This window comes from Rhincodon typus, chromosome 3 (assembly GCF_021869965.1).
Source record: "Rhincodon typus isolate 14 chromosome 3, sRhiTyp1.1, whole genome shotgun sequence".
In the NCBI taxonomy this organism is placed as follows: Eukaryota; Metazoa; Chordata; class Chondrichthyes; order Orectolobiformes; family Rhincodontidae; genus Rhincodon; species Rhincodon typus.
The window spans coordinates 47,022,898-47,032,973 of record NC_063334.1 but is presented as its reverse complement, the minus strand read 5'-3'; the positions used below and the strand labels follow the sequence as shown (position 1 = coordinate 47,032,973).

The window sequence follows — 10,076 nt, the reverse complement described above, 5'->3', positions numbered from 1 at the left end:
CATGTAAATCCTATCCCTAAGAACTCTCTCCAATAGCTTCCCAACCACTGATGTGAGACTCATCGGTCGATAGTTTCCTGGATTATCCCTATTTCCCTTCTTAACAGAGGGATAGCATGAGCTACTCACCAGTTCTCCGGAACCTCTCCAGTGGCTAGCGAGGATACAAAGATCTTGGTCAAGACCCCAGCAATCTACTCTCTTGTGCCTCTCAAAAACCTGGAGTAGATCCCATCGGGCTCTGCGGACTTATTCACCTTAATGCTCTTCAAGATACCCATTACCACTTCTTTCTTGATCTCAAAAATGCCCTAGCATATTAGCACGCTCCACACAAGTCTCACCATCCACCATGTGCTTCTCCTGAGTGAATACCGACACAAAGTGCTCATTTAGGATCTCGCCCACATCCTCTGCCTACAAACACAAGTTCCTTCCTTTATCCTTGAGTGATCCTACCCTCTCCTTAGTTATCCACTTGTTTTTAATGTATGCATAGAATGCTTTGGGATTCTCCTTAACCCTACTTGCCAAAGTCATTTCAGGCCTCTTCTTGCTCTCCTAATTCCCTGCTTGAGTTCTTTCCTGTTTTCTTTACATTCCTAATGGGCCCTGTCCGATTTTAGCTTCCTAAACCTTATGTGTGCTTCTGTTCTCCTTTTGACTAAATTCACAACCTCCCTTGGTATCCCAAGGGTCCTTACCTTGCCATTCTTGTCCTTTCTCTTTACTAGATCACACCGGTCCTGAACTCTGATCAGTAGTTCTTTAAAGAACTCCCATATGTCAAATGTGGACTTGCCCGATAACAGCTACTTCCAATTAACCCTCCCTGGCTCCTGTCTAATGCTGTTGTAATTTGTCTTCTCCAATTTAGTACCTTACCACAAGGTCCTGACTTATTTTTATTCATAGCTATCTTGAAACTTAAGAAGTTATGATCCCTGTTTCCAAAACATTCTACCACTGGAAGGTCAGTCACCTGGCTGCACTCATTAGCCAACACAAGGTCCAGTATGGCTCCTCCTCTAGTTAACTATCCACATACAGTTCAATAAACCCTCTTCAATGTACCTAACAAATTCTGTCTTGTCTAAGCCTCTTGCGCTGAAAAAGGCCCAGTCAATACTGGGGAAATTAAAGTCACCCACTATCACAACCCTGTTCTTATTGCATCTTTCCATAACCTGCCTACATATTTGTTCATCGATGTCTTGGTGGCTTTTGGTTTTGGTGGGGGGGGAGGGGGGGAGGTGTGGGGTGGGGTGAGAGTATAATCTCATCAGAATGATTGCACCATTACTATTTTTGAGCTGTACCCATATTGTCTCAGTAGATGAGCCCTCCAGTGTGGCCTCTGTGAACGCAGATGTGACATTCTGTCTGAATAGTAATGCAACACCTCCACTTCTTTCACCTCCCTCTCTATCTCGTCTAAAATAATGAAACCCTGGAACATTAGGCAGCCAGTCTTGTCCCTCTCTCATCCAAGTCTGTGATGGCCACAACATCATAGTTCCATGTACTGATGCAAGCTTTAAGCTCACCCTTTTTTTTTTCCCTTATTCATTTACAGGATGAAGGCATCGCTGGCTAGGCAGCATTTATTGCAGTTAAGAGTCAACCACATTGATGTGGGTCTGGAGTCACATGTAGGCCAGATCAGGTAAGGATGGCAGTTTCCTTCCCTACAAGACATTAGTGAACCAGATGGGTTTTTCCAAAAATCAACAATGCATTCACGATCATCATTAGATTGTTAATTCCAGATACTTGTTGAATTCAAATTCCACCATCTGCCACAGCAGGATTTGAATCCAGGTCCCCAGAACATTATCTGGGTCTCTGGATTAACAGTCCAGCGATAATACCACTGGGCCATTGTCTTTCTTACCTATAATACTCCTAGCATAGAAATAAACACACTTCAGTCCAGCAGTCCTATCGTGTTCATTTACCTACCACTACCTGTCCTTCCTTTCAGACTTACTGATTCTAACATCTAACATCTGCCCTCAATGCCTCCACTTGCTGACCTGCTGGTCTGGTTCCCACCACCCCGCCTGCACCCACCCCCCCATTTGTATTCAGTTCAGCTGGTTCCAAATAACGATCACCTTTGAATTACCCGATTCCTTGTCTGTACACAATGTTTGCCAACATAATATAATGATAATGATAAGATGAAGGTGTACACTGGGCATTCAAGTAGCAGTGACTTGGACAGGACAGTTAGATGGGATGTAGATTAGTACAAGTAAACAGTGTAGCTTGGTGGTTAAATAGTGACAAATATGGCTGTACATGCAAGGGAGTATCAGCCAAGACAGTGATGTGCCGTGAGTAGCATGGCTTTGTGGCTGCTGTGCCATTAGATTGCCAAAGGGCAATTCTGGAATGCTAATGCTTCTCTGGGTACACAACAGACTTTTAAAGATGGTGTAGGTGCCAGGAATATCATTCTATCAGGAGATATCTGGCGAGAAGTGAATTGTTCTGGGGAAAATGGTAGAAGAAAGCTAAACTTGGATCCAAGGTGTGTTATACAGGCAGGTTAGGTAGTTAATGAGGTGTGTTTGGTAAGATAGGGCAATAAATGTAGCTAGACCTAGTGGAGAGAAATTTGACAAAAATGACACTTAGCCAAAAAAAATGTACCACAGAAAATATGTGCAGTAGGCCATTCGGCCCTTTGAGCCTGTATCAACATTCAGTACGGTCATAGCTGATCATGCAATCTCAGTATCCTATTCCTGCCCTCTCTCTATACCCCTTGATCCCTTTAGCAATAAGGGCCATGTCCAGCTCCTCTTGAATATATCTGATGAACTGGCCCCAACAGCTTCCTGTGAGAAAGAATTCCACAGTTTCTCAACTCTGAGTGAAGAAATTCTTCCTCATCTCAGTATGAATGGCTTACTCCTTATTCTTAGACTGTGACTACTTGTTCTAGGCTTCCCCAATGTTGGGAACATTCTTCCTGCATTTAGCCTGTCCAGTCCCATTTGGTTTTCATATGTTTCTATGAAACTCGCCCCTCGTACTTCTAAATTCCAGCGAATACAAGCCCAGTCGATCTAGTTTTTCCCCATATGTCAGTCCTGCCATCCTGGAAGTCAGTCTGTTGAACCTTTGCTGGACTCCCTCAACAGCAAGAATGTCTTTCCTCAGACTAGGAAACCAAAACTGCACACAGGTAAGATTCAGCTCAACAGAATATTGGTTTAAAATGGCACGTCTGCACCCCACTGCACTTTAGATCTGACTTCTCTTCTTCATACATCGTCAAGTGAATTTTTTGCTGAACACTCTTTGCTCATCATTGTCAGGAAGGAATGGTTTTCTAGTCTTCATGTTCACTTGTTCTGCTACTGAATGGGTTCACAGTGCTATTACTTTCAATTTCTGAACATGTTACAATGGAAGATTCTAATTGCTTTTTTGTAGTGAGCTTTGTTGTTGAATGAGTTTCTAAAGCACCATTCACATCAATGAGATTAATTAGTGAACACACAAGAGGTCAGCGAGAGCAAATTACACCTTTATTTTAATCTCAAGTCACTTTGAAACTATAAGCTTGAATGGACTAAACCAAAGTCACTCTGGAATGAAGAACATGTACAAAACTGTATGCATTATAAAAATATGCTAAAACAACCTTTCAGTTAAGTAGCTGACAAAATGATTTGTCTGCATATGAATGATAAATTATATTTCAATTAATGGCTTGCTATTGCAGCACTAAGGGATGACAACTTGCACATCCCTTTTCATGACATTGACTACATACAGCTTATAGGACCAGCACTGGGATGCTGGGATGCATTCAGATCAGTCTTAACCATGTATCCCAAAGGCAAGCAAGCCACAGTTTCCAGCTAATTCATTCAAGTAATTATTATTCCACCCAAATCCTATTTCAAAACGACTTTTATATCTTGGTGTCAGACATTCTGGCATAATTTGTACTGCACTGCTCTTTAATGTTTCCCTATCCTTTACAAAAATGCATCATAGATTACTGAAAGTCCAAACTTATCAAATTATTCTGGGTTCTGATGATTTTGCACTGAAACACTATATCTAAAACTCCATAAAATATCCCTAGAGTTAGACTTCACAGAGTATGTTCTTGAGTCAAGCCAATGTTTTGCATACTGAAAAGAAAATTGATTTTTAAAAGTCACCAAATCATGCACAATTAACATTATTATAAAACAGTGCAACATTAGGATATCATATGTGAGCAGAATGGGAGAAAAAGATGCTATTGTAATCCTGAGCAAGATATTCACTTTCTTATGTTGGAGAGTGCAAGCCACCCTGTTAAACAGAATGTTCTCTGGAGTTTGTTCAAACAATTCACAATATTACCAAAGGCAATTTGCACTCCTCCATACCCCACCCAACCCCTCTTCCTCCATACACCAGACAAAGGTATTGCCTTCTTTAAAAAAAAGTCTGATATTCACTAAAGAATGGCAGAGAAAGGTCAACAAAACTGTACAGAAATCGATACATATTTCACTCTGAGGTGCTAGCAGGTTTGGAAATTAAGAATTCAGGCATTTATTCTCTATGTCAACAGTTGCAGTACAAACATAGGGGGATATATGAAGCACTAGCACATCACTGTATTATCAGTGTGACTGGCCTGGTTTAAAATCGGTTTATATATAAGACAGAGGTATGCTGAATTGCACATCTGCCACAGGTTATCAGAGAAAATTGCCAGTTCAAGTTGTCGGTTAATTTCATGAAGAATTTCATAAAATGAATAAATGTAAAAGTACACAGACATCTCGCATATGAGGAATGACAATTGTGAAGGAAAGAAGCAGGCATTTGGCAAAACTGGCATTCTGGCTAGAAATGTGTCAGCAACAGTATTATTATTCTGCTGCAGCAAATACTTTGGCATCAATGTGCCACTGGACTGATCTACATTACATGCAGTCATCTACCATGCTGACTCTCTTACAGTGAGTGCAATTATGTTATTGTACTTTCAGGTACCAGACCTTCAGACATCCTTAACAACAGACTGAAATTACAAACAAATAAAAAAGGCAACAAAACAAAAGAAAAAAGAACTGCTGCATGAATGGAGAATGATAAACAAATTCAAGAATACATGATATTTCTTTGCTCTGCACCAGTAGACCTTGTAGAGAAGAACATGCCAAAATTCCATTTGTGTTCCTTTTAAAAAAAGTATGATGAGCCATGCCTGTAACTTCAGCATAGGCCAAATCCATGCAAGTCACTGAGGGGCAGTGTAGGACTAGCCCAGTTAATGACATCTTCAGAGCAAAACATAAGTCTTCAACCGAACAGCCACAGAAACGAGTGATGGGTTGTTGTTAGGCCTTTCTCATCATGAAGAACTCGGAGAAACAGTCACCAAAGAGTTAAAAGGAAGATGAGTGTAGAAAACATATGAACTCAGAAGAATCTGTGGAAAATAAATCACATATTCTGTTAGAGTCTATGCAACTTGATTGGGTTTTGAACCTTCAGGCAGACTAGCAGCATCACAATGATGTTACAGCAATGACAACTTGCGCTTATTAAGTGTCTCAAATGCAGAAAACATGTCCCAAGGCACTTCACAAATGTGACCAGACAAAAGTTGAACACAAGTCACCTTTGGGTCAGAGAAAGTAAGCAAAATCTTGGATCAAGGTTCTGAGGATTGTCTAAGAGGAGTTCAGATAGATGCAGTTTACAGATTGTGAGGCCTAAATGCCCAATTGTACGGTCAACAATGGTTCAGTGAAGATGTGCAGACTAGGGGACACACAACAAACTGGATTTGCAGGAACTTGGACACAACTAGGACTGCAGATGCTGGAAGCCAGAGTCTATAGGTGTGAGGGTGGAAAAGCACAGCAGGTCAGACAGCATCAGAGAGGCAGGAAAGTCAATGCTTCTCTGATGCCATCTGACCAGCTATGCTTTTCCAGTCCCACACCTATGGAATTGAAGGAATGCTTGTTGGAGTAGATGGGAGCTGATTACGATAGGAGTGAAGATGGGCAACAACATGAAAATGATGTAAACACAAGTGTGAGAATTTTAAATTAAAGACATTTGGGGATTTGGATCCAAAGCACACCTGCAAACATGTAATGATGACAATTTCATTTCATAGATCATAGAATCCCTACAGTGCGGAAACAGGCCCTTCAGCCCAACAAGTCCACACCAACTCTCAGGACATCCCACCCAGACCCATCTCCCTGTAACCCACCTAATCTACACATCCTCAACACTATGGGCAATTTTCCATGGCCAATCCAACTAGCCTGCACATTTTTGGACTGTGGGAGGAAACCGGAGCACCTGGGGGAAACCCATGCAGACATGGGGAGAACGTGCAAACTCCACACAGACAGTTACCCAAGGGTGGAATTGAACCCAGGTCCCTGGTGCTGTGAGGCAGCAGTGCTAACCACTGAGCCACCGTGCTGCCCCATGGGTTGTTGCAGGGTAAGAAGTGGACAGCAGTTTGAGATAAACTGAAGTTATGAGGGGTTGCTCATTTCAATAGTCTGGTTTGAAGGTGACAAAGGCACGGATGAAATTTTCGGAGAATGTAGAACAAAGCTGGGCTCTCTCAATAGTAAGAATGCCCTTCCTCAGACTAAGGGACCAAAACTGCACACAGTACTCAAGGTGTGGTCTCACCAAGGCCCTGTGTAACTGCAGTAAAATTCAAATCCTCTCGCTATGAAGGCCAGAATGCCATTAGCTTTCCTCACTGCCTGCTTGCACCTGCATGCCAACCTTTAGTAACTGTTCCAACATGACATCCAGGTGTCATTATACCTCATCTTTTCCTGAACAGCCACCATTCTGATAATAATCTGCCTTCCTGTTTTTGCGACCAAAGTGGATAACTTCATGTTTTTCCACATTATATTGCATTTGCTAAGTATTTGTCCACTCAGCTAGTCTTTCCAAGTCACCCTGCAGCCTCTTAGCATCCTCCTCACAGCACACCCAGCTTAGTGACTTCTGCAAATTTGGAGATATTGCATTCAATTCCTTTGTCCAAATTGTTAATATATATTGTAAACAGCTGGGGTGCCAGCACTGAACCCCTGCCACTCTGAAAAGGACCCATTTATTCCATCTCTCTACTTCCTGTCTGCCATCCAGTTCTCTACACATGTCAATACATTATCTCCGGTACCATGAGCTTAATTTTCCTTACTAATCTCTTGTGTGGAACTTCACCAAAAGCCTTTTGAAAGTCCATATAACAACACCCACTGACTCACCCTTGTCCATTCTACTGGTCACATCCTCAAAAAATTCTAGAAGAGTTGTCAAGCATGATTTCCCTTTAGTATCCATGCTGACTTGGACTGATTCTGTCACCATTTTCATGATGTTATTACATCCTTAATAATTGACTCCAGCATTTTCCCCAAAACAGATGTCGGGCTAACCAGCCTATAATTCCCTGTTTTCTCTCTCCTCACTTTTTTAAAAAGTGGGCTACAGTAGCTACTCTCCAGTCCATTGGAACCCTGCCAGAGTATACATAATGCTAGTAATTACACACCAATGCATCGCTAAGTACTCTGGGGTACAGAGCATCAGGCCCTGAGGACTTATTGGATTTTAATACCGTGAATTTCCCCAATATCATTTCCGGACTAATAAGGATTCCCTTCAGTTCCTCCTTCATGCTTGACCCTCTGTCCCCTAGCATTAGCACACATGATGGAGCGTATACTGAAAGTGAAGGTGGGACTTCATCTCCACAAGGACTGTGTGGACGTCACTCTTACTGATACTGCCATGGACAGACGCATTTGCAACTGGCAGACAGGTAACATTTCTCACTTCTATCCCACTTCAGCCTATGGGGCAGAGGTTTAACGTGAAAGGGGGAAAGTTTAAAGGAGATATGTGAGACAAGTTTTTCATATGTAAGAGTTTTTTCTCTTCACTTGTGATATTGATGGCCAAATTGTTCCAGTACAGTTACAACACTGGTGTCTCCCCGACAATGTGGAAAATTGCCCAGTTATGTCCTGTACACAAAAAAGCAGGACAAATCCAACCCAGCCAATTTCCAGCCCATCATTCCACTCACAATCATTAGTAAAGTTGATGGAGGGTGTCATCAACAATGCTAAAAAGCAACACCTGCTCAGCAATAACCTGCTCAATGATGTCCAGTTTGGGTTCTGCCAGGGCCACTGAGCATCTTACCTCATTACAGCTTGGTTTAAACATGGACAAAAGAGCTGAATTCCAGAGCTGAGCGAAGAGTGACTGCCCTTGAAATCTAGGCCACATTCGACCAAGTGTGGCATCAAGCAGCCCTACCAAAACTGGAATCAATGCATATCAGGGGGCATCTCTTTGCTGGTTGGACTCAAAAGTGGCACACAGGAAAATGGCTTTGGTTGCTGACGGTCAGTCACCTCAGCTCCAGGGCATGTCTGCAGGAGTTCCTCAGGGTAGTGTCCTAGGCCCAACCGCCTTCAACTGACCTTCCCTCCAAGATCAGGTCAGAAATGGGGATGTTCGCCAATGATTGCACAATATTCAGCAGGATTTGCAACTCCTCAGATACTGAAGCTTTCCACGTTCAAATGCAACAATAATGCTAAGGGCTTGGAAAGGGAAGAATTTGTTAAATATGTTCAATAAAACTTTCTCAATCAATATGTAGAAGGCCCTACTGAAGAAGGGGCAAAACTCAACACCCACTTGGGAAATAAGGCAGGGCAAATGACTGAGGTGCAGCGGAGAAGAAATTTGGGACCTGTGGCCGTAATTCTATTAGCTTTAAATACTTATGTAAAAGGATAGACCTTGCATAAATGTTAAAGTTCTAAATTGGAACAAGACCAATTTTGACTATATTTGACAGGAACTTTCAAAATTTCATTGGCTAAGCTGTTCACAGGTAAAGGGATGACTGGCAAAAGGGAGGTTTTCAAAAGCAAGATAACAAAAGTTTAGAGACAGCATGTTCCTGTTAGAGTGATGCACAAGGTTGATAAGAGTAGGGAATATTGGATGACTATAGATATTGAGGCTCTGGTTCAGAAAAAAAATGGTGCATGTGCTTGGTACAGACAGCTGGGATTAAGTGAATATCTTGAGTGGGTATAGGAGTACACTTAATAGGGAAATCAGGAGGACAAAAAGGGGACGTGAGGTAGCTTTAGCAGATAAGGTTAAGGAGAATTCAAAGAGATTCTAAAAAAAATTGAGAGCAAAAGAGTAACTAGGGAAAGAATAGGGCCCCTTGAAGATCAACGAGTGCATCTATCTGTGGAGCCACAGGAAATGGATGAGACCCTAAATTAATATTTCATGTCAATATTTACTGTGGAAAAAGTAATGGAAGCATGGGAACTGTGAGAAATAAATAGTGATGTCTTGAAAAGAGTCCACATTACAGAAGAGGAGGTGCTGGAGGTCTCAAAACATATAAACAAAAGCATAAATTGCTGGAAGAGCTCAGCAGGTCTGGCAGCATCTATTGGGAGAAATCAGAGTTAACATTCTGTGTCCAGTGACCCTTCTTCAGAATGGCTGCCAAAGCTGCTGAGCTGTTCCAGAAATTTCAGTTTTTGTTTCTGGTTTCCAGTATCCATAGTTCTTCTGGTTTTAGATAGATGAAGGCAGAGCAGTAAACATTGTCTACATGAACTTCAGCAAGGCTTTAGACAAGGTTCCGCACGGCAGACTGGTTAGTGAAGATTGGATCACATGGGATCCAGGAAGAGCTAGCCAATTGGATACCAAATTGGCTTGGCGATAGGAGACAGAAAGTGGCAGTAAGAGGGATGTTGTTCAGACTGGAGGCCTGTGACCACCAGTGTGCTGTAAGGATCAGTGCTGGGTCCACTGTTGTTTGTCATTTATATTGGGATGAAAATATAGGAGGCATGGTTATTAAGTATGCAGATGACATCAAAATTAGTGGTACAGTGGACAGCGAAGAAGGTTATAAAACCAAAGTTGCTGGAAAAGCTCAGCACGTCTGGCAGCATCTGTGGAGGAGAAAACAGAGTTAACGTTTCGGGTCCGGTGACCCTTCC

General features: G+C 42.1%; 1 protein-coding gene across 6 annotated transcripts in view; it reads right to left on the bottom strand.

Annotated features, from left to right (window-relative positions):
• Nucleotides 1-3,563: 3,563 nt before the first annotated feature.
• The window catches only part of cdc42se2 (CDC42 small effector 2), a 248,983-nt gene continuing 242,470 nt past the window's right edge, over nucleotides 3,564-10,076 (bottom strand). For all 6 annotated transcript variants that reach the window (XM_048595122.1, XM_048595119.1, XM_048595121.1 and 3 more), the window contains one exon: nucleotides 3,564-5,455. The gene's annotated coding sequence lies outside the window, so the exon portion shown is untranslated. The remainder of the gene's footprint in view (nucleotides 5,456-10,076) is intronic.